Source organism: Salminus brasiliensis, chromosome 8 (genome assembly GCF_030463535.1).
Source record: "Salminus brasiliensis chromosome 8, fSalBra1.hap2, whole genome shotgun sequence".
Taxonomy (NCBI): domain Eukaryota; kingdom Metazoa; phylum Chordata; class Actinopteri; order Characiformes; family Bryconidae; genus Salminus; species Salminus brasiliensis.
The window spans coordinates 36,408,820-36,434,988 of NC_132885.1; positions in this window are offsets into that span (position 1 = coordinate 36,408,820).

The following is a 26,169-nucleotide window of genomic DNA, read 5'->3' on the forward strand; positions in this document are numbered from 1 at the left end:
TTGCGCAGCACTAAGACGTTCCGGGCCTTGTGTTGTTTACATCAACAGATCGCTCCATAGGAATGGAAAAATATAATGATGCCCCGTACTGTCTCGATAAGTATCTGCATGCTGAACGCTCAGATGTCGTGCAGATTCCCAAACACTTCAGCCTCCTTTGAATGCTAAACGTAAGATCCAATCTGGACATCCTGCTGGAAGAAAAGCCTACAGTTTTCACAACTATTTAAAAGGAAGCAATCTGCTTCGCAGCGCGTCTGGCTCAGGCATGCCAGATGCTAAGCATCCTGAACGGATGCCGACCTCCACCTTTTGAACTGGAGGAGTAGAAGTACATCGCCCGAATGTAATTACAGCCATTGCCAAATAGTCATTTGCCCCTAAATCAGTTATCCCGCCCCGACTCCATTACTAGGGATGTGGGGCTAGCTTAATTGTTATTGCGACAGTGTTTTGCATCCCATTATGCCGACTTCCTCTGCCACTTATCTCTTAATTGTGTTTTTGATGTGAATCAGTTTGGAGATTTCCATTTGCCGCCGGTGCCCTGATAGCACCGCATTGTTTGCCTGCCTCCCCCCCTTTTTTTTTTGTCGAGTCGAGGGAAAGTGGTTATTATCAGTCTGCTCAGCAGAACTGTGGGTGCCAGTGCAAGATCAGACGGGATGCTGTCACACCTCTCTAAAGAAAGAGATAAGTAAGAGTAAGTATTCTACTGTGGTATGATTACGGTATGTGGCATTTATCATAAATACCATATATACATATCATTGCTATCCAATCAAAAACATGTATCTCCAAAACGGAGACTTTACAGGAGAAGGCAAAAATCCACTTAGCTTTGAATGGATGCCAATGTAACATAAGCAACTGTTAAGCCTGGTGGTGGGAGCATCATGCGCTGGGGCTGGCTTGCTGCAACTGGAACCAAATCCTTGTTTTTGGTTCTATTAAAAATTTGAAGTTTGTTGTATAAAAAATTAGTTCACAGAAATAAATTAATGTCCAACATTTCCATGACATTCATGTGTATTAGGAAGTGTATTCAAACCTTCAATCACAACTGCAGGCCTATACAGCTGCACCACAATCACACAAGTTTCTTTCTGTATCATTGTGCTGTCAACATATTTGCTGTGTCTCGGGGGTCATTTTGAAGAACACCTTAGTTTTCAGAACTATTTTACTAATTAAGTTGCTGGAATTGGCTAGCTGCTAGTAGCTACCACGGTGTTGGCAGATTAGTTGACTTTTTGATTTCAGCTAAAAATATTGGAAAAATAAAGTCTATTCACATGGACTTAAAAGATTGCAAGTATCTTAAATAGTTGAAGTGTTAAATAGAAATTCAAATGAGATTTAAGTTCAATTGAGTTAGTATCGTTGTTTGGTGTAGTGTAGAGGATTATAGATGCTTTCCATCATGGCATCCGACTAGCAAGCACACTACTATATACTGAAAAGAGTCCTTGGGCAAAACTCCCAACGCTACTTTCTTCTACCTGTGTATCATGATTTAAATGTAATATATAATTATATATATACAATATTATATTATACATAATTATAAGATATCAGTAAGCCAAACGCTAAAAATCAATTGTTGTACTATCATAGTATGATAGACTGGGTGGGTAGACGGTTACTAACCATACTGTTCTGCACCGGTTCAGACCAATTAGACCGGTTCCATCTATGCTGTTAAATCAGGACCAGGAAGTGCACAGCACCTCTTAATAATCACGCAACAGTTTCGTTCCTTAGTCTTGCACTACAGCTACAAAACCTACGTCTTAAACCACACTAGGGAGACAATTTTATGATGTAGTATGCCAAATAATGTTAGACTTCAAACTGACTTGCTTAAGTGGATTCTGAGTGTGTGACTACTTCGGCATGCTACCAGTATGCTAACAGTTAGCTATAGCCGTGGTCCTGGCATAAAAGGTGATGAACAGTTGGTTGGTGTGGCGCAACAGATAACACCACTACCTGCCACTGAGTTACCATACCATGTGGGAGACTGGGGTTCGATTCCCGGTCTGGGTGACCATGCTGCGCTACACCAATAAGAGTCCTTGGGCAAGACTCCTAACACTACACTGACCCACCTCTGTAATACCAGTAACCTTGTAAGTCGCTCTGGATAAGAGCGTCTGCTAAATGCCATAAATGTAAATGCAAATGTAACAGTCACAGAATATTGAATGTAGTCCAGCACAGATTTCACACATCAACTCTTAACACACAAACTCTGTAGTTCACTTTTAAGTGTCTACCTTGCAAAGGCAAGGCTAGTTTCCACTAAGCAAGCTGGGCCGATATTGGACTGGGCATGTAGCCGGCATACTAATACCATGGTGGCAATGTTTTATGAGCCAGATAGCCCGTTTTACAACATAGACGTAACTGGTCTAATGGCACTGTATTGATGTTGGATAAACTTGATAGCCGGCGTGCTAATGCCACTGTAGCAATGTTGGACGAGCCCGCTAAAGTCGTGGTTGGGATGTTGGTGACTCAAGAATGTTAATCTTTATTATGAAACAGCACACTAAAATTTACTTGTTGCTACACTAATGATCAGTGTACTGAAGTGAGCTAAATGTGACCACTATTCTTGTACTCTTTATACTGGACATATAATGACCCAGGATCTTGCAGTACATAGGTGAGCCAAAAAAGGGATCACAACGTCATTTCACCTTCCCATGAAACGGTTCTGTGGCCCCATTTACGGTTAGCTAATCAGTGTCTGTGTGGAAAACCATGTCTGTGTGGAAAAGCCAAGGAATGGTTACCCTCCAGGCTCAAAACTGTTTGTCCTGCAATGGAAAAAAGGTCATGGTATCTACAATACAAGCTACTCATAACTCATGATAAGAGTTATGAAACTCACTACTCTATATATAGCCAACACTTATAGAGAACTGGACAGTGCACAGAAGTCATCAGTTGCAAAAGGCTGCAGTGTTCTCTTCATGAAGAGGCCCATTATGGTAGAAGACATTTCACAAAATGAAAAATCACTACTGGAGGACAGCAGTGAAGACTGTGTGGGTAGCAGTTAATTTAGATCGTTTTGAGAAAAACGGTTGGAAAATATGACAAAGCAGTGTGAGGCGGTCACTGAGGCCAGAGTAGGACCTAAACAATACTGAGACACTCTGAGTTGTCTGGTTTTTGTTTTTGTTTTTTTTTTATTTGAATGGTTTTATTGTGTATCAGTGATTCCAAAAAAAAGAAAAAGCAGTTCAGAGATTCTTTTTGACTGCCAGCTTATTTTAAAGTTGCCAAACCTGAAGAAAAGCACCTTTGTGCACTTTGTTCTCTGTGATTGTTTGAAACAATCACATGTCCCCCTGAATTGTTCCCCTCTTCTGTCAGTTCCAAACTGGCTCATACTTGCTGTCAGACTGCCAGTCCTTTATCCCACATTAAAAGAAGATGAACCACGTTCGCTCATCTTCAGATCATGTTTTGTCACGAGCGGAAGAAAATATGGAATGTCCAAAGCAAAAGCAAAAAAGAAATGTACACAACTATGCTATCTAAATTTGAACCATCTGCTGTTACTCCAGTCATCTGGACTTAGTCTGGCCCTGCATAGGACTTCAAATGGAAATTGTCCTTTGAAAGGAAACTGAATGTTTGTAGACACATTCTAAACATCTGAATCCACCAGTATTAATAAGCTACTTTGCCTCCGACTACTGCAGTGACAGCCTCTGCTCTTCTGAGAATGCCTAAAACCAGAGGTGAGGATTTGATTGCATTCAGCCACAAAAGCATTAGTGAGGTCAGCTACTGCTGTTAGATGATCATCTGGATCACAAACTACACTTATCTGCTCAATCCAGCTCGTCCCAAGCTTCTGGACTGAGCTCTAATGCTTCAGAGGACACAGTACCACTGCTCCATAGACCAATGCTAATGTGCTGCTGCTCCAGAGCATCCCATTCTACTGGCAGTGCTTTTCTGTTGCTATTATAGATGCTGTTTGTGTGATTCATCCAGATTCAACCAATATTCACAATGAATGCTAATTATAAATGCTAAATTCACAAATTAGAAGTGTTGTGTGACTACTGAAATGCAGTACAGTGAAGAAACTGTGAGACCACCCCAAAACAACGGCCAAGTACAAGAAATTCATTTGTAAGCATCTGGAAAAAGGCAGACGTAAGAAAAATAAAGACAAATAAAGAAAATAAAGATACACAGATAAAGTGTTGCTGATATGCTTGTGGCAGTTTTGGTGGTCTAACCAGGTCTTGTTGCATGGCGGTTATGGCCTCCATTTTTTAATCCTCCAGTTTTGGAGATTTTTTTTAATTGTTCCGATATACTAACAGGCCATAGCATTTAAACCACATGCCTAATATGTTGTGGTTCCACCTCATGCTGCCAAAACAGCTCCGACCCATCGAAGCATGGACTCATTTGACCTTTGGTGGTCTTGTATGACTGGAAGCTTGGTCTTGTATGACTGGAAATAACTGCCCAGTGGCATTGCAAAGACAACAGCCGAGCGAACAGACTTACCTGTAAGGACTATGCCACAGCATCAGTGAGCCTCAGGCATCCATGACCCTGTCATTGGTTCACTGGTTGTCCTTCCTTGGAGCACTTATGGAAGGTGCTGACCACTGCATAGTGGGAACATCCCAGTTGCCTAACCATCACAGTTTGACTCTTGTCAAAGTGTCTCAGATCCTCATGCTTTCCCATTTTTTCTGCTTCCAACACATCAACTTTGAGAACTGACGGTTCACTTGCTGCCTAATATATGCAGCCCTTCACTTCACCTGCCAGAAGTTTTAATGTCACAGCTGATCGGTGTATATTCCTTTGACTTTCCCCTTCTTCCTTGTGGAGTAGCCGTTTCTGCCTGAGACGCCCATATTACATTTCAAACAGCCTTGTCAAACAGCCATTTTCCCTCCATAACGGACCTCCCACTGTACCCCAGGAGAATAGTGACCACTCTGGCCAAAGTGCAACAGTTGCTCCACCAACAGTCAATTATAGAGAGCGATAGAGAGGGCATCAGGCGCCGCGAACTGCTGAAAGAACAACTCCCGCCAGGTTGTTCAGAGTGCGGTGGGGAGCTGTCAAGGCATGAAAACGAAGCGAACGGATAATCAAATGTGAAAAATTGGGACATCTTACCTCAGCCCTGCAGGGCCCCTCAGGCAAGGAGAAGACTGACAGAAATAGATCATTTCTTAAAAGAAGCCCTCAAAAAAAAAAAAAACACAACACGATGCGCTTGCCTGCCAAAACATAAGACAATAAATGTTTACGAACAGTCGGAACGGAAGCATCTCAGCTTAGCTTATAACATTTCACGTTTGCTTTAGATTAGAATCTGTGCTCTGGCAGTTCACTTCATGCACACTTGATCTGAGCACATAAAGCAATCTCTCGTCACATATTGTCACATATTAAGTGACAAAACTTAGAGTTTAAGTACTTGTAGCACATGGATCAGATACAGAAGCCAGTGATTTATCTAATCGTAGTGGAAATGGAAAATTGTGGGGTGAAAAACCCTGGGCATCCTTCTGATTCCTTCACACATTCCTCTTTCCATATGGTAGTAGCACAACAAAAATTAACATTGGTAATTAAAGAAAGACCACTATAATTTCCTAATAAAGGAAATGGACCAACCAATAATATTGCCTTAATATAAGTCTTAAGGATGCTAACATGATCATGTAAATCTATTTTCTGGGCAGCATTTGCTTTAAAGGTGCCAAAGATGGTGAAAAATTTACAATCCTGTTATGTTGAGAAAATGAAGCAAGTTGATTTTCTTTTTATGGCGACCTTGTGAGAAAAAAGGGAAGCTTTTATTGGATGGTTTAAATCACCGCAATGGACCACAGTAGCCACATAGCATAGCATAGCATAGCATAGCATAGCTTCCATAGTCTCCCAAAGCAGCCATTGTGTTCGGACATTAAAGGCTTTCACTAGTGTGCTGGTGTGTTAGGGTAAGAGGGTAAGAGTGTAAGAGTGTTAGGGTTTTGGAACTGGGCTGTTTTATAGCTCTGGTATGGTTATGCCGGATTTTCTTTTAAGAGACAACAGTGTTTGAGCTTCCCGACTTGTCTGTTACATGTCCTGAATTCTCATTATTATTCAACTATGCCAAAACACAGTTGGTTCTCATACAGTTTCCCATTCTAGGGCCTAGTGTATTGGGATTGTATGAGCTTTCTACTGAAAGGCCTGTATTTACTATTTTAGCTTGTCGGTTACACTGCAAGTGGAGAAACCCCCCTTTAATGTGGAGATCTGTGCAAGTGCACTAGCCAAAACAAGCTGTTTTTGTACAGATTTTATCAGTGATTTAAAATATGTTTTTGAAATGGTAATCTGACCTTCTGTCTCTAAAGATAGAGGCCTGGTCTCGTATGACTGGAAATAATTGCACGGCGGCAATGCAAAGATGACAGCTGAGTGAACAGGCTTGCCTATAAGGACTCTGCCACAGCAGTAGTGAGCTTTGGGCACCCATGATGTTGGAATTGAATTGACTCGTTGTACATCTCTGTTTTGTTTTTTTGTTTTTTCAATGAAGAGACAACAGTGTTTGAGGTTCACGGGTTGTCAATTCCATGTACTGAACTCTCATTACTCAACTATGCCAGAAACAACTACAGTTTTCCCATTTAGGACCTTGTATTGTGATTGTATGAGCTTTCTACTGGAGGAAACCCAGTATTTGCTGTTCCTAGGTTCTATTCCCAACACCTAGTTTTTCATTCATGCAGTGGCTGGAGCAATCAAACCTATGCTCTTGTAACTGTGTTTTTCTAAACAACAAACAAATACCTTCTTAAAAACTAAAATGACTAAAATGATTATAGTGCAATACAATGTCTGAATACGGAACAATTACAAAACAGGTACATTTTAGCTTCTCAAGCTACAAAAAGCGATTATGTATCCTAACGGCTACATCATTTACCACATTCAGTTACTTTCCCAGGGGAAAAGGGTTCTACATATCTGTAGTAATAGAAGAATACAATCAAGATAGTTAAGTCAGACAGAGTATCTGGGACAAGGCAACAACAAGTCAAACCTAAAATAAGCTGGTCATCTAGAAAACGTCCACAGATGACCATCAAACTAAGGTGTTTGATTTACATAGCTCTCTACAATAAGATGGAGTGCATGGTAGGATGTCACAGAGACATCAGAGTTAACTTTAGGGCTTTAAACATTGCCAGACTTGCCCCAAGTTCTTCTGAAGGTGTTTTGTGAAATCTGCTAATTGCTAAGTACTAACTAATTTTGTAGCATACTTATATAAGTTTTGTGACCTGGTCAGTTTTGTGACCAGGTCACAGGCAAGGTTTCCATGAAGACGACACTGTAGTACAACAGCACACCAGCACTCTTGACTCAGCTTTGCCTTCCTGCAGGTTCATGGCAGTCAGAAGGGGGTTTTGATTTAATAGCCTTGTAAATGGTCGCCCGCTTATCTGCCCGACCACTGGTGTCCCCTTTACCTGCAACAGACCAGCTGCCACCCAGTAATACAACCACCAGGCTCCCCCACCACCCGTGCCAAACTAGCTGCACACCCTCCTGCCATCGCTACCTGCACAATGACCCTGTTAAAATCTATACAGACTCTATATATCTACCACTATTAATATTACTACTATTAACTATCATTACTCTCACAGTAGTGATGGCAGACTCTTGATTGCCCTTCTGAAGATGTCCCGTTCATACCTGGAATTAGCATGCATCCTTTGTGATCTGATCATAAGTGGTCAGCCCAAAGTAGAGGTGTGAACGGGGTACAGTGCCGCATTTGGAGGTGGTTAAAGACTCTTGTAGGCGTCCCTGACAGGTGACAAAGCACCGCCTGCATAAACCATGTCATTGCCCCAGCTCAAACTAGCTGAGCGTGCTACGATAAGATATGTAGTAATATATAAAGGCCATACTTGTGGGTGGTGTTAATATATTGGTATATTAATGTGTGCCATGCCTCTCCTCCAGTGAAAATTATGTGAAAAATTTAATCCCAAGTGCTCATAGAAGATTCATTTAAAATGTCAGGTGTGAACAGCTATGCGTTTTGGCAGTCATTTGTGATCAGATCGCCTGAGACACATACAGTATTAATGCCATGTGTGAACGAGGCCAGAGAATTTACGAATCTTGGAAATTTGATTCAGTTGACAGTTTCTAATAAGAATCAGTGATATGCCTTAGGCCTGAGTTTTCTATACCATCATCACATTATCTATTCCATGGGAGCTTGAATAGCCAACCGTTTATATACAAAAAAGGGAAAACCGCAGGCCTTGAATTTCTCTTTACTTTTTTGTTTTCAGTATGGTCTTGAACTTTTTACTTGCAGTCAGAGGCAAGTCCATGATTAGTTAGGCATGCAGTTGGCAAGGTGCCAACTGGCGGTCTAAAGCAATGCCCAACTTCCTAAACAGTGACGCGTTTCAGAAGCAAATGGATAAATGCTAATTAACCAGAGTAATGATATTCATAGTATTCAATCCAGGTTGGTGCCCCCACACTTCAGCTTATTCTCTCAAAAAGTTTTGGCCCACACTCACATTTGGCAGCTACAGTTATAACGCACAATAGTTTTTGCATATCTGGCCTTCTTATATATAGATCAGTGGACCAGCAGACCAGCACAGTTTAAGGAGTATTTAAGCATTCTTGCCTTGATTGGAATGATGTCTGATATTTATCAAAGACAGACAGACAGACAGGCAGACAGAATCATTATGCTGGGTCAACACTTCCAGTGTTTGCCTGAATTAGCCTGCATCATGAACAGGCTCATATTTAGTTAGTTCAGTGCCGTGCCGCTCTGCTGCGTACAGATCAGAACCAAAGTTCTATATGCAGAGGAAATTGGAAGGAGAAGATCAGGGTTATAGTTCTGCACTGGGAAGGGTGAAGACATCCCTGAAAGGATGGCAGGTTAGAAATGTTAGCCTTTTATACCTTTTCTCTCTGAAATGGCTTAAAAAAGTGAATTTCATTTTATCAAGTTCTTGGAGTCATTTTAGCCCATTTTAATTTTCCAGTCAACATTTGATAACCTTTGCTGAGCTTTATGGCTAAAGCCTAGATACTGCAACCTGGATATTTCTTAGTACTTGTAAATGTAAAGCAGTGATAAAGTTCATGATCATAAATTTATTTCTTGTCATTTAACTAATGTTATGTTTACATGTTGCTGTCACACAAATATGAAATATTTTTATGTTTATATTTGTTAAACTTTTATTTATTTTTTTTCAATAATAGAACTCACACGCTTCCCATCCTGGGCATACATGGCTATATAAAGACATGGCTGTGGGCAATATTGTCATGAAAATCATATACATAATTTACAATAATCTATTTAAAAAGTCCTTTTTGGGACAACATACATCTTTAATGCAGATTTACTGAAATCAACACAGGGTCAGAATAATACATAGAAGGTCAAAAATATACATGCACCCACACAGATCATTAATTCAGTGGTGCTGAACGGTCTAAATTTCTTCTTACTTGCTCAGGCCAGTGCCTCTTAACTTCCTGTTAGTGATCATGATTGACTACAGCTAGTAGCTTCTCCATGCCCACCTAAAAAGGATTTGCTTGACAGCACTTTTACCAACTCACGGTACAACGGAAAAGTCCAAGGGGCTCAGTACAGATCCAAGAGGGATGCTAAAAGATTTACACATCAGGAACATCTCTTCCTAAGATCATCATTTTTAAAAAACAAGTCATTGGGAGGAAGTTCTGAAAGAATTGTCAAAGTGCCACCCTCAGCTGAGAGGAAATCAGCTTAGATGATTAGAAACAACTCAAGAAGTAAGAAAGGCACAGGCCTGTCATGAACTGGAAGCTGTTGGAACATCCAAATCCAACCACAGTGACACAGAAAAAGCCTTCTGGAGGAATGTCCTTGTGGTCAGATGAAACAGAAATGTTTGGAGGAGTAAAGGTGGCAGGTCAACCCCAAGAACACTGTACCTGTAACTGTTTGTACAAGAATGGTGAAGGTTGGAAGATGACCTGAGGATGTTTTGGAGCTGATAAATTGCAAAATTATATATATATATATATATATATATATATATATATATATATATATATATATATATATATATATATATTTATTTATTTATTTATTTATAAATAATATTTTTTTAAAATATATAAAACACCCATTTACTACCCTGGTATCTGGTAGAGAGCTACGTGCAGGTGGCTCTTGCTCTCTCATCTCCTGAATGTCTGTGTGGGATTTCAAGCTATCAGTTGTAAGCTTGGCTCGATGTTAGAGACAGATGGGTCTACCACAGCGCCGGGAACTCACGGAAGAGTTCAGCTCTTGGGAAAATGGGTTTTTCTCCTAAATCCGGCCGACTGCAGGCACAACAACCACTGTGGTGCCATCTCCGCGGAAGAGCTCCTCATTACGAGTGATGTGCCACAAATTCATGAGGATCCATATGGATTAACGTTCTGATGTGTGCTAATTAGCACGTCCTGAGTGTAAGCCTCAGAATATATTGCATATACATGCACGTTCTATGTTGGGAACATATGGATGTACAGAAAATGGAGATATGAAGTATAATTTTAGTGGAAGTTATATTGACACCTGCACTTCCAGGAGATTCCAAGAGAAGTAACTGAGAGTTCAGACTGTCCTTTAGCAATGCTGTGAAAATGCACATATGAGTATAAGTATTAAACTAAAAAGCATATTCTTAGTAATTACTGTTGCTAGTGTAAGAACCTCTCTCAGCTGTGAGTGATGAATAATTAAACACAATAGTTTGTAATTGGGTGACCAAGGAGGGTTAAGAGTTGTTTAAAGGGGCACAAAGGCAAAAATAAATAAGGAAATAAATCCTTGTAATTTACCAGCAAATTCATACTTTGCTGGAAGCATTTGGCCAGCACAGTAAATTGCGTCTAATCATATTGAATTGCTTCATGCTTCTTCACCCTTTGCCACAAACATGACATCCTCTTCATTTACACCATTCCAACCGAGGGCTGCTTGATGAGGAAAAGGATCCTTGAATGTGCACATGGTGGCCTCATTTACATCTTAGCAGCCAAAACTCAATGAAGAATACTGCTTAGATTTCAGTGCATGCACAGGGACATGGCCTTGAAACCGCTGGATATATAGGATGGGTAGATACATTCAACATGAAAACAGGGTCAAATGCAATTTTCTGGCTTTCGTAGATTACATGGAGTATCCCAGGATAACCATTTAAAGCTTGAAGCATCAAATAATTCTCAGAAAAATCTTTTTAGTTGAAATATCTGTTACAAATGTAGTGTTTTTTGACATTCTGACCAAATATAAAAAAAACAACATATATATATATATATATATATATATATATATATATATATATATATATATATATATATAGCTAACTCATTATTTATTACACTGATAAAAAAAAATATATCAAATATGAAACACTTGGCTTTAAGGGGTTAAGCAGAGGATAATATATATATATATATATATATATATATATATATATATATATATATATATATATATATATAATTATACATACAGAAACTGCTGGGAGGTGAAGTAATTCATTTTCCAGTAGAAAGACTACCGGTAGAAACAGCTCTACATTACAAGCTCCTGATGCTTTTCATTCAATTGGAATGAGCATCCTTCATAAATCTATTAAATAAGCTTGGGCTGTCACTTTCAATTTCATAACTACCAGAACTGAACCAGAACAAACTATACATGAGCTTTCAAAGATTCCAAATTGCTCTATTTGTCACACTCTCCACGTCCACCCCTTTCCCCCAAACTCCTGAACTCAACTTTACCGGCCTGCTGACCTCTGACCCATCTCAGCACCCCATCTCATTCTCCTCACCTCACCATAAAGACTGGTCCCATTATTCACACTTACCTGTGCAAGGCTGTAGGGTGTCCCTTCGTATAGGCAATTATCCATATCCCACTGCAACCCCATGGCATTCTGCGCATAAACCAATCAAAAAAAGAAACTCTTTAAGTGTGAGTGGTATCTATTTTCATTTTCTTTATCAAAACTGAAATAGTTTTGTGGGTCATGCAGCTGACAATTCAGAAGTTAGAAGTAAAAGCACTGTTTCTCTTGGCGTAGTGATATAAATGTTTCATTATCCTTGAATTGATTCTCTGCTGCCAACTACTTATCCATTTTAGCAGCAGCACAGCAAAAATAACAGCAACTGTTAAAACCAGGTGTCGTGGCAACTGCAGTACTGGACGTTTGCACAGCAGTGCTGTAAACAGGTGAACGGATGTGAGGTGAAGTCTGTCCTAATTCTGATCTAAACTTTGGGACGCCCTGAATGCTCAAGTCCCTTGTACTTGCCCTTCGATGACTTTTTAGAAGTGCACTTCCAGGAGGAACTTGGGGCTTAGGGTGAGAATTGGGCCTAAAAGGCCTTGGTTAGAGTTTGTGAAGTCACTTGTGTGTTTTACCAAGATTCCAAGTCCTACTTCTAAGTATGCAACAAAAAATACCAGAACTAGGACCTCATAGCAGTGATCATATTGTTGCTGTCCAATGAAAAACATGTATCTCCATTTTTGGTAGTTTTTAGTTTTCTCCATCATTTGAACCCTGTAGCTGTTCTGTATACTGTGTGAAGAATTCTGGATGAATGGGCCAATAGAAACGCTCTAAAATTACTTAGATTAAAATATTTTTCGTACTCTGGTAAAGCTGCCATTTTGTAGATAATGTTTTTGCATTGGACAGCAACGGTATATGAGCCAATGCTAATAATAGAAGTAATACTAATATCGTCAATCCCACCCCAGTCAATTGGACTCCTCAACACTGTAAAATGCCAGGCCTGACTTGTGGACTATTTACTTCGCATACAGACTCTCCACATGTTTGCTCTTAGTTGCTTGTCCAAGATCATTGGGCCTAAAGCATTAAAGGTTAGAGCTTAAACTCAATGGCCATGGGAAATATTGGTATGTGACAAGTTCTTCTAAAACATGCACTCTGGGTCGTAGAACGTCCAGGACACTCTCGCTTCTGAAACACTGTGTCCAAAAGACCATGAAACTCATTTAGCCCCCGCTCAAGAGGCTTTTCTACGTTCCAGTCGAAGCATTCAAATCAATGAGATGTCAGCCTTCTCAACGGGTGACCCTAGAGTCCCATGTCTTTGAACAACACCTTTTAATGGTGGGGAGTATGGAAGAGCAGTGCAGGGGAGGGGAAAAGGTTTGTTGTATACCCCTTTTATGTGCTTTTAACATCAGCAGCCTCTTCAAAGCCAACAGCGTGTTTCTGTCTCAAGCCCTAATCTCCAATGCTAATATTTCAGGCCTATTTCAGGGTCCCAGAGCAGCAGCTTTTGTGTTTGTTGTTTTGGTTTGTTTTCTTTCTGGCTCCCTCATGCCAGAGCATGTGTTGGAGGGAGCCATTACTAGAGGAGGGCACCTGGGGTCAGTTGGCACAGATTTCACCTTTTGTCGTATATATCTGAGGCACATCATACCACAGTGTAACCCAACTTGCAGGAAATTAAACTGAACAGGCACTTGCAATTTTAGTAAGTGATGCATTTAGGACTTTCAGAAGGCCCGGATTGGGGGGGGGGGGGGGGGTGAGTTTGTGTGTGTGTGTGGTGGAGGGTTGGACTGTTATGTAAAATTAATCAAATCAAATCAAATTAATTTGTATAGCACTTTTTACAACTGCCGCTGTCACAAAGCAGCTTACAGGAATCAATAAGAGGACAGGAGATTAACAAAACAAAAGTCTAGTGGGTGGGTAGCTGGTCTGACATGGGTGCAGGTCTTTCATCAGGCCGGATAAGTGAGAACGAGAACGAGAGTAGAATTAGTTCTGATTAGAGTCACGTAGTACAGAAAATATTGAGCAGTATCAGAGTGTGGCTAACGACTATGGCAGGTCTGACAGCCTAATTAGAAGGAGAGAACCAGATGGTAACACAGACACGGGAGCACCCCGAAACACTGGCATCCATCCGCTCCATCGTCCACAAACCTGAGTGATTGTGTGGATTCGAGATCATAGTAGTACATAGTCAGATGATTATTATCTCTTACACATACCATATGTATTTCATTAGCATCATTCTCTCTTAGTATATTATATCCAGACTAACATACTAATAGACTTAGGCACTTAATCATAACTTTCAAGTGGACTTTTACTGCTCCATATGATAGAGACCACAAATCAGTTACTCCCTTTCGGCCGGAGTGGAACAAACTAGCTACTCCTCCAGTCTTAAGTGTAAGCCTTATCTGTTTTCTCTATGCTGGCCACAGTGAGTTATTGTCCAAGTGACCTCAAAGTTACATACCAACTTGTTTGGGTATCTCCAGGTGTGAGGGGCTTCTAAAAACCATATCTGAGCTTCCTTCATTTACATTAATTATGCACGTATGTTAACACCCTTTTGTTTATTCATATCACAATTAGGTGTAACCAATGCGCTGTAACTTCTTTGTCTTCTGTGGACCAATGGAAGGTGACATCACCCCATTGGGGAGATATATAACCTTTTGTAACTTGGTCAACCTGCAGAGATCTCTGGGTATTTTTTAATGAATATATTACTTTGGAGCATTAATTGTGACTTTATCAATTGTGATTTTTATTTTCACCACAATTGTAATCGTGAATTAAGCAATCGTGATGGTTCATAATCCGAAATTAGATATTTAAGGTACTCAGCAGCAAGGCCGTTTATTGGATGTCAATAATGGAATTTTATAAGCAATACAGAATTCAACGGGAAGCCAATACAGTGCTCATAGAACTGGACTGATATGGTTAAATTCTAGTTTTAGTAAGGCCCAGCATTTTAAACTAAATTACTGATGCAACCCAGACACAGATTACCCATTTCCAAGGCCTTGGGGTAATACCGCCCCCCCTGCTGGCTAAGACTTCACCTTTCACATGATGCTACCAGTGCATGGACGGTGAACGCTAGCATGTGCTTCCTCCCAGTCTCATGAAGCCAGCCAACTGCACCCATTTCAAACTAATTCAACATCGCTACAAGCTTTCTATCCTCCAAGAGACTTCTGGCCACGGATGGATGTGGCATCTCCAGGGATCTCCAGGAAATTTTGGTCACCGTTATGTGCCAACCAACCTCCATAACTGTTAATATTAAAGCTTTATATGAGGAAACTTAATATAAGCTTTAATAAGCTTTAATATAGCTTCATAAGCAATCTCTTCATAGACCTGGCAAAGGTAGCAAAGTGTTTGTATCAGGTTTTTCTTTTTACAGCTGAACATAATTCCAGAAACGCGATTTCCGTGTTCCGGCCCGGATTAATTAAGGCCTTTAGCGGGGTTTAAAATGTTTGTAGACGCAATCACTGTGACACAACCTCTAATTGAAGCGTGTGAAATGCCTCAACTAATCGCTAATGCTCTTCTCCGGCAAAAAAAAAAAAAAAAAAAAAAAAACACAACAGTTTGGCATGCCCTACACTACTCTGAAAGGTAAGCCAAGCCCCTAAGTGTTTCATCTTTTATTGGCAGGTATGAGGGCAGTATTTCATCAGTCCTTGTCCGGGTTGCATTATGCAACAGCAGGCCGCCCCGGAGAGCTCCCTGAATAGCGGAGCATTCTGAAGTTTGATCTTTCTTGGCATGAGCTGAAGTTCTTCCAGCCCCAGCGGGGGGAGGTCTACTTAATGAAGATGCTTCCCACTTGACTTTTTGCTGTACTTTTCGCTTCTTGTACCCTCTACAGGAGAGTTAGAGAAGCAGCTGCCTCGTGGCCTCTGCTAGCTTGTCTCCACTGAATTAGCATTAGCATAATGGGTTTTTTAACAGGCTGCCTTCCTTGCCCAAGGCCCCTTGTGAAAACGACCTGTCGTGGACCATTCTGCTTTATCAGGCGCTAACATTAGCACAACCGTGCTTCGAGCTAAGGGCCTGTTGTACTAGCAACCGACATGAACTTTCGACCTTTAGCTTTATTCCGCCAAGTTTACTTCAAGACAAATATAGCAGGCGGTGCTTTGGTCCGTGTTTGTCATCACCTTTTAAGTGGCTTACAAAGAAATGACCATACTACATAAAAAGTGGGCTGTAATGCTTAGCGATTTGCAGTCATTATTGACACACATTAATAACATTAACAAAGATGTGATGCAACTTTTATATATCAGAAGTTCCCAAAGCACATTAAAGGGGACAGGTTATGAAAACCATGTTTTCCGTGCTTGTGGACATACATTTGGGTATATGGAGTTACTACAAACCCATCAACTGTGAAATAAGACCATGTTTTCAGTTTTTATTGGGCTATGTTAGAAAACAGAGCACTTCTGATTTGGTTTGGCTTCCTACGTCACAAGCCTTCTCATTAGACGTTTTCCACCCTATCTGAGTAGCTTTGAGCATATTGTGAGTGTGTATCAACAGCAAGATAGGTACAGTACACTCCAGCTGGGAAAGAAGGAGACAGGCAAAGATATGAACTCAAGGTGGAGTAAATTTAAGCAGGGACAAATTAGAATGAACATAAATGTTAAGTCTAAGAATTTCGGTAGCCACGAAAAGCCATGAAACGTGAACTAACTGCCTAACTTGCATCAATATGTTCTACAACTTTCTAGCACAAAAAGTACATTTGTGTTTGGTAGATTATTTCTTTGTTGTAACAGTGCTTCTTGGCAGTAAATCTTATACAGTTGGAAAGCCGGTGCATTTCCCTTTTAAATACACATTTGTAAGGAACATGCATTTGTGGGATGGGCAGCAGAGCTGAGTATATGGGTTGCACACATGAAAAATTAGCCAAATTCTCTCTGCCAATGCCAAACAGTTTTATTCTGCCATTGACTTGTTTATTAGACTGGATTATTGAAGTTCAAAGAAACAAGATATATAACAATTTATTAATTTAACAAACATGAGCCTCAGTACTGTGTGGAAGAACCATACACAGCCACAACAGCCTGGCACCTCCTCCTCATGCTGGTCACCAGCCTGGTCACAAACTGCTGTGGCTTGGCATCCCATTCTTCAACCAGCATGTCGCAAGTCAGCGAACGTGGTTGTGTTGGTCACTCTGGCACAAACAACATGCCCAAGCTGATTCCCCAAGTGAGGCCGGAGATTGGCTGTGTGCAGTCGGTTCCAGATTGTCTGGGCATAGAATCGTCAGCCATATCGTCCTGCAAACCTCGACTGCAAATTTGTAGAAGACTACAGTACGTAAGTGCTGACATGTTGAGGAAATGATCTTCTTGGGGCGTCGTCTTCTTGGGACGCACACTTTGCAGCCTGTCTCTAACATCCCCTGTTATGTGGAACTTGGCCTTCAATTTGGAGAAGTACTAGGGCTCACTCCAAATAATGCCACAACTTGGTTTTGCGGAACACCAGCTTGAAGTTGCCATATCGGGCCCTCTCAAGATCAGTCAAACGTGGCATGCTAATTCTTGGAGCAGACTCCTACTGACGACTGTAGCAGGGCCCATGCTCATAGGTGCTGCCAATCAGTGTCAATAGCAACAGCAAAACAAGCTGTTTGGCATTGGCAGAGAAGATTTGGCAACTGTTTCATGGGTACATCGCACATATTCAGCTCTGCTGCTCATCCCACAAATGAATGTTCCTTACAAATGTGGTACCATTTAAAAGGGAAATTTACAGGCTTTCCAACAGTGCATGACTTATTGACAAGAAGCACTGTTACAACAAAGAAATAAATAAAGAAATAATCTACCAAACACTAATGTCCTTACTTTTTTGTGCTAGGTTGGGTTATATTATTGCTTATTTTATTTATTATGTATTTGTTATGTACTAAAAATAACCCAAGAATGAAATGGGTATGGAAATAAGTTTGGGGTATTCTTCAGAACTTGATAGCACCCTCCCCTTTGGCAAGTATCACAACTAGTAAACACTGTTTGTAGGTGTCTTCCAATTTTTGTTTCTCTCATTCCTCCTAGCAAAAGGCTTATAGATCTGTGAGATTCTACTGATTTACTTTTTATGATGTTTCAGTCAGGCAACTGTGAAAGCTATGGCAAAACCTTGAAGCAGTCCATTGTGGATAATGAGGTGTAATTAAAATCATCACCATTATCCTGCTGTAGAAGCCAGGTGTTGTGCTGTTTATTTTTCTCTTACCAGTGAATTTTGCCTATGCCACTGGCTGCAACACAAGTCTGAAGCATGATCAATCCACAGTTGGAGAGGCGTTCTTTTCATGAAATTCCACAAACTCTTTTGTATTTTTTGTTCAAGCATATCATTGCTTTTTGCAGACAGAAAGTTCTATATTAACTTCATCAGTTCATGCCACATGTTTCAAAAATGTTTGTTAGGCTTGTTTAGAAGTTCCTTTAAAAAAGTGTCTGATGCTAAATGTTGTGCTCAAGATGCCTCTCATGACTTGTTCATGAAGATCTTGTGCAGTAGTAGTAGAACGGTGCACCACCACACCACAGTCTGCTAAATCTTCCTGGAAGTTTTCTTGCAATTTTAATGTTCAGAGTACTAGGCAGCCGCTTGGAGGAGCTTATGGCTGCTGATTGTTGGGACATGGTTTGAAGATTTAACTTTATGCCTTTTGGAGATCATTTCATCTTTCAGTCTGTTTTAGTCTTTATATTATTAATATTATCTTTCAGTAATATTTTAACCTATTATTCATGCAGGGCTGGCCAAAGCCCTTATGGGGCCCTAAGCAGATTTTCATTTGGGACCCCCCCACGTTGAAGCGCCCGGGCGTTTATCAACTATCCAAGCAGCGCATATCTCCATCAGCCCAACAGCAGCAGCCAACAGCAGAAATTGATAAACCTAGTATTGGTGTACCAACAAAATAAATTTATGAAAATAAATTAATATAGAAATCGCTTTTACCTGTGTAATACCATTATGATTTATTATTCACTGTTTTTTTTTATATATATATTTTCTCTTGGGGACCCCCTGGTGACGTTGGGGCCTTTGGTCGGCTCTGCATTTACAATAACGCAAATGTCGGCCACAAAATATTTACCAAATTTTGTGACTGGTGTCGCTGCACAGTAGAGCAGTGCACCTCTGCTAAATCTTCCTGGAAGTCTATTTTCAGCCTATTATTCGCATTAACTGAGATTTTGACCAGGGGTGCCTAATATTTTGCACACTATAAGATAGTTTTATAAACAAAATGTAGAAAATAGCTTTTAGAAACTTTTTGACATGTCTTTAAATTATCTTGTGGCATAAACTGTCATGACACAAAAGATTGGAGCATCTGTCACTATAAATCAGGCTTGAAGAATCAGGTGTGAAAAACGAACACACACACACACACACACACACACACACACACACATGCACACCCACCCACTGCTTGCCTTCATATTCAGGAGTATAAAGAAGAAGCAGGAATGCCTCAAAATAAGTGCCTGTGAAGAAGCTGTTTATTTAACATGCGGCAGCAGATGGCAAGAGGAGAGTAAACAGCTTTTTTAACATCGGGAAAAAATGCTCTGCCTCTTAAAGCCCCTGAAGTCAAGCAAGCCTGCCTCCAACACAGCCCCGGGGTTATCATCCCACTGCAACATCTCCGTGATGGTAGATACCCCCAAAACAAAAGAAAACAAACAGATCCAGACAAACCAGAGGCACTCAACTCTAAACACCAGAAGTGAGCCACATAGTGGCAGTCATTCAGGCTGCATCCCGCATCCAGCAGATCCTTCTGAAGGCTTGGTGAGCTGAAGCAGGTGCAAGACTTGTCTCATGGAGTCTGTGCCTTGACCTCTGCAGATGTTCAAGGACATTAGCAGTAGATCTTTAAGGTCCTTTAATTGGCAAGGTGGTGCTTTCATGAATCACAATGACGAGCCTTGGGGCGAAAATGACACTGTCCCCAACCCAGTTCACTGGTTATCCTTCCTTGAAGCATTTAGTTGGTATTGACCACTGCATTCCAGGACCACACCACAAGAACTGCCTAATGTTTTGGAGCTGTTCCGACCCAATCCAGTCGTCTAGCCATCACAAGTCGTTCAGATCCTTATTCTTGATAACAAATCACCTTCAAGATTCGACTGCTCACTTGCTGCCTGATCTGTAGATCACAGTCCTTGACAAATGTCATTTTTTGTGTCCAATAATGACAATTATATGATTTGAAACTGCGGAAAAAGTCCTGCTGTGTCTGTAATTGATGATGAGAGGGTGAGGATTCTCCAATGGTTACAATGGTGGGCGGCAAGCTTACAAAAAGGCAAAGCAGAAAACACTTTGTTTGTTTTCAGGAGGTGCATGATATTATACTGTTTCCAGTTGCAATCATTTCCTAGCGCTCCAATCTCTGTTATCAAATTCTGGCCAGCAGTTCTGTCTCATTAGCAATGTTTACTTGCAGCCTGATTTCATTCATAATTTGACTAATAGTTCAATCAGAATATCCATGTGTACACCTAGACTAGGAACAGACTAGGCAGATTGAGGCCATTCTGAATACAATTTCTTTCTGATTGAACAAGGTGGGAAATTCTTTAAATAATAGAAATAGAAGAATAATAGCCATGTAAACACCTTCAAGCGGCAAGACGTTGGTGAAGGAAGAGCACATCCTGTTTTCCATTGATACCATCACATAGGTTTTGAAAGTCAGGTTAAAATATACTTTTTAAATTAAGGAAAAGTTTAATTATATTGTTTAATTATGACGTTCTTCTGACAAGATTTTTATAAATGTCACATAACATACAGAACATCCAAAAAACTTGACAGAACATTTTAGGAACCATAAGTTGTAATGCTAACTGAATGTTAATAAGCATATTCTGACATTTTCAAAATGTTAATAAATGTTACATCAAAACATTCTAAGAATGTTAAAAACAATATTTAGCTAACCTAGAAAAAGCAACATTATCAGAACACTAAAATGTTATATATATGCTATGCTATATACAGTGAGTCCAAGAAGTATTTGATCCCTTGCTGATTTTCTTTGTTTGCCCACTAATAAAGACACTATCCTTCTGCACTTTTAATGGTAGATATATTCTAACATGGAGAGACAGAATATCAAGACAAAAATCCAGAATATAATTTTAAAGAATATATTTTAATTAATTTGTATTTCAATGAGGAAAATAAGTATTTGATCCCTCTTGCCAAACACACTCAATACTTAGTGGCAAAGCCTTTGTTTGCAAGCACAGCGGTGAGACGTTTGTTGTAGTTAACCACAAGTTTAGCACACACACCAGGGGGAATTTTGGCCCACTCTTCTTTGCAGATCCTCTCTAAATCATGAAGGTTGGTGGGCTGTCGCTTGGCAACTCTGACCTTCAGCTCCCTCCATAGATTTTCGATCGGATTGAGGTCTGGCGACTGGCTGGGCCACTCCATGACCTTAATGTGATTTTTCTTGAGCCAATCCTTTGTTGCCTTTGCTGTATGTTTAGGGTCGTTATCATGTTGGAAGACCCAACCACGGCCCATTTTCAGATCCCTGGCAGAGGGGAGGAGGTTGTCCCTCAGGATTGTGCGGTACATGGCTCCATCCATCTTCCCAGTGATGCGGTGAAGTAGCCCTGTACCCTTGGCAGAGAAACACCCCCAAAACATTATGCTTCCACCTCCATGCTTGACGGTGGGCACAGTGTTCTTGGGGTCATAGGCAGCATTTTTCTTCCTCCACACATGGCGGGTGGAGTTGAGGCCAAAAAGTTCAATTTTGGTCTCGTCTGACCACAAAACCTTCTCCCAATAACTTGGTTCATCTTTCAAATGATCATTGGCATACTTGAGGCGCGCCTCCACATGTGCTCTCTTCAGCAGGGGTACCTTTCGGGCACTGCAGGATGTGAATCCATTGTTGCGCAAAGTGTTGCCAATTGTTTCCTTGCAAACTGTGGTCCCAGCTGCCTTCAGGTCATTTGCTAACTCCTGCCGAGTGGTTGCAGGACGATTTCTGACTGTTCTCAGCATCATTGCCACCCCACGAGGCGAAATCTTCTTTGGAGCACCGGGCCGAGGTCTGTTGATTGTCATGTTATACTCTTTAAACTTTCTGATAATTGCACCAATAGTTGTTACTTTCACATCCAACACCTTACTAATCTTTTTGTAGCCCATTCCAGCTTTGTGAAGGTCAACAATTCTGACTCTGAGGTCCTGTGACAGCTCTTTGGTTTTACCCATGTTGGAGACTTGAAATCTGTGTGATCTGTCTGATTCTGTGGACAGGTGTTTTTCACACAAGTGATTAGTGAGAACAGGTGGCTTCAGGTCAGGTAACAAGTTGATTGGGAGTGTCTAACTGGTCTGTAAAAGCCAGAACTGCTAATGAATACTAAGGGATCAAATACTTATTTCACTCCATGAAATACAAATCAATTAATATATATTCCTTAGATTTATTTTCTGGATTTTCTTTTTAATATTCTGTCTCTCCATGTAAGAATACATCTACCATTAAAAGTATAGAATGATCATGTCTTTATTAGTGGGCCAACGAAGAAAATCAGCAAGGGATCAAATACTTCTTGGACTCACTGTATATAAATGTTATAGGAACTTGAAAACTAGAAAACTTGACAAATTTAATGTTATAAGAATGGAAGCTTCTAACATTAGTTCTAATGTTCTGAACCAACGTTCAGAAAATGTTCTACTAACCAAAAATTTAGTTTGTTTGTTTTTTGTTTTTGTTTTTTTGTAATTTTTTGTTAAAAATTGTTAGCTGGGAATATACTACTGCTCTGCAGTGATACTTGTTATTATGGTACCATGGTGGTATCACAGTACACTAAGTGGTGCTCTACATGCTATGGATGGGATTACTACAATGTAGTTCATGTAAACAGATTTTCAGCAGGTTGTTGAGTAGTGTGTGCATATCAACACCTCAGTCTTAAAAGATACAATGGGAAGGAATTCATTCAGACTGGAGAGAATCTTTGCATGCCACTGCCTTTAAATATGGTACTATTCAATCCCACTTAATTTTGATAACATTTTGTTTAGTTGGTGAATGTCCTAAAATAGCTGATACTGATGGGGGTAAAGGATTTGGACTGGAATTAAGGTCAGAGTGAGTGTTAAGTTTAGAATTGGGACAGATGTTAATGTTAGAGTTTGACTGAGTATTCAGTTTAGAGCTTGTCAAAAGATACATTGGGTTTAATAGATATTTTCTATGAATGTTGAGGACAATCTGAGCCCCGTCAAGCATTCGACCTCAGTTCTTCTCAGCTTGCGCCAGTATTACAAGACCTTAGGACGTTTTGTAAGATCTGACAACCGTAAAGCTTAAAATAGTCAAGAGCAGGAGAGAGAGGCGTGTAAGTGGGAAGAAGACACTTTAATCCCAAACATCATGCCCATCAATTTTTCATCAACCTTCCGGCAGTGAACTGCTTGGTTCAGTGGCATTTTAATTATGGAGGTTCCTGAGGCTCTTTTGACCATAGAGAAAAGGGCCCGCTGGCCAGATGGCGTAGAGGAAGTGCAGGGACACTTGTTTTTCATCTCAAATGGAGGGTAATACATCAAACGGTCGCCCGAGGTCATTCCTTTCCACAACAACAACAACAACAGCTACGACCACAGCTTCAGAATATTGTCAACATCTGAAGGGATCGCAGGTCTTTGGCCTTCGTGACTGGACTAGGAGGATGCGAGTGGAAAGTGGGTTTTTGTGAGACGTTTTACAATATAATTGACCAGATGCTCACATAAACACACACACACACATGCATAGATATTCATGATCACCCAAAACCACAAGCAATCCCTGAACTGCTACACCCACACTTGTACAGATCAAAGGGACGTGTGTGAAGGAAAAACAGAAGAAGCATCAAAAAACTCGAGTCAAAAGAGAAGAGGTGATCACCTCTTTGGTAAAGAGTGCTGCAGGGTGAGAGCGTACTGCGGCCTAGAAATGCTAAGTGCCACGTTTATTCTCTTCAAACGCAACAAGCTTCTTTTCGAAAGACTTCAGAGGAGAGACAGTCCAGTCTGGATGAGCTAAAGTGGACTGAAGTAAACCAGATATCAGATTGAGGGGAGGGGGGGGCGGTAAACACTTACTCTATAAACTACATCTAACTATTTAATGCAACTGTCCGATCAACCAGTCGAGTAGGAGCAGTGAAAATCATGCAGATACAGGTCAGCAGTTTCAGGTAGTGTTCACATCAACCATCAGAATAGGGGAAAATATGATCTCAGTGATTTTATAATAAATTTTTATAAAAGCATTTTACCCCATTTTGTTAACCAATTGGTCCCCCTATCACTAGCAGTGCCCCCCTAGGGAGAACACTAGGAGGGTAAGGACTAGCCAATCTCTTTTCAAACAAAGGCAGCCAGCACGCCTGGAGGAAAGCTGGTTCACCTTAGGGTTGTTGTCAACTGTGCTCTCTCAGACTCAGGCTGCTGATGACAAGCTGGATTCAACCCAGCAATCCTCGAATCGTAGTGATCGTGCCTTATTCCACAGGACCATTCGGATTCCTATGATCCCTGGATAGGACTGGTTTGAGTATTTCTAGAACTCCTTATCTCCTGGGATTTTCAGTACAACAAACACCTTGTTGATGAGAGAAGTCCACAGAGAAAAAGCAGAAAAGCATCTCAGAATCCACAACACGTCCAGCAGAAGACCACCTCAGGTTCTACTTTTGTCAGCCTAAGAACGGAAAGCTGAGGCTGCAGTGGGCACAGGATCACCAACACTGGACAGTTGAAGACTGGAGAAACGTAGCCTGGTCTGATGAATCTCGATTTCTGCTCATAGATGCTAGGGGCAGAATTTGGTGCCAATAGCATGAATCCAACCTGCATTGTGTCCAGTGCTAATCAAGCATGACTTGATACCCCTCAGTATTTAAACACCTCTATTAGAAACATGTTTTTAAAAGAACTAAAGTGATTCTTGTAAGTGATTATTGTAAGGGATTGTTCGAACAAGCACAGACCACAGAAAGCCGACCCGAACTCCTGGCGAAAAAAAATGTCAGATACACTACATGGACAAAAATATTGGGACACCTACTCATTCATTGTTTCTTCTGAAATCAGCTATTCATCCAGCTGTTGTTGGAGTAACTGTCTCTACTGTCCAGGGAAGAAGACTTTCTACTAGACTTGGAAGCACTGCTGTGAGAAATTTGACAACAGCGTTATTGAGGTCAAGGTGTCGGATGATCACCACCCCACCCCAACTCATCCCCAAATCAACCCTTGTAGCCCATGCGTAGCATTAGGCACTGTACCAATAGGTCCATGTATATATAGAGTATTCTGTTGGCAGTATTTATCTGCAGGGAGTAGACAAGCTGTGTGTGTGTGTGTGTACATTTGCACACCTATATCAGCAAAATGTGCAACTTAAAGTAGGCCTAGAAATCCTACCCTAGCCCTGTGCATTAGGGGTGTCATGAGTAGGGCTTCTAGTTAGCTCCCCAGTGCTTCTCGATATAGCAGATACCCCTCTCTTGCTTGTGTCCTTAATCCAGGGGTTTGATTATTTATCAGAAGAGAGATGAGACATTTATTTATTTCTTTACTTAGTTACTTGGCTTCCCTGTATATAAAAGAATCTGGTTTCCTTGGGAGATAATGAGAGTTTTCTGCTCATTACCGTGGCTGCTGGAAGATAACGCCAAGGAGCCCAGCGAAGCTGTCACAAGGTGTTGGGTGTGTGTGTGTTTGCGTGTGTGCAGCCCCCTCACTGGCACCCAAATGAAAATAATTACACTCACCTCGTTCTCATTACGTGGCAGTGCTGGTGATGGGCCCAGCGGAAGTGCAACGGCTGAAAATGTCACGGCAACCCCCTCTCCCCCCATGAAACTTTGTTTTGCCTACCTTAAAGCAGCTGGAAGGATGAGACGGAGAAGAATAAGGGGGGGGTGGGGGTGGGGGTGGAGAACAGAGAGACAGGAAGAATAAAAATAGGCCTCATAAGAGTGGAGAAACCAGGTATTGGTGCAGAGGTGGGGGCTGGGGAGCAGACAGAGAGAGAGGGAAGCAGAGAGAGAGAGAGGGAAAGAGAGATGGAGAGAAGCGGAAAGGAAGAGACTGTAGGCCCCCTGTGCCCCCCCCCACACACACA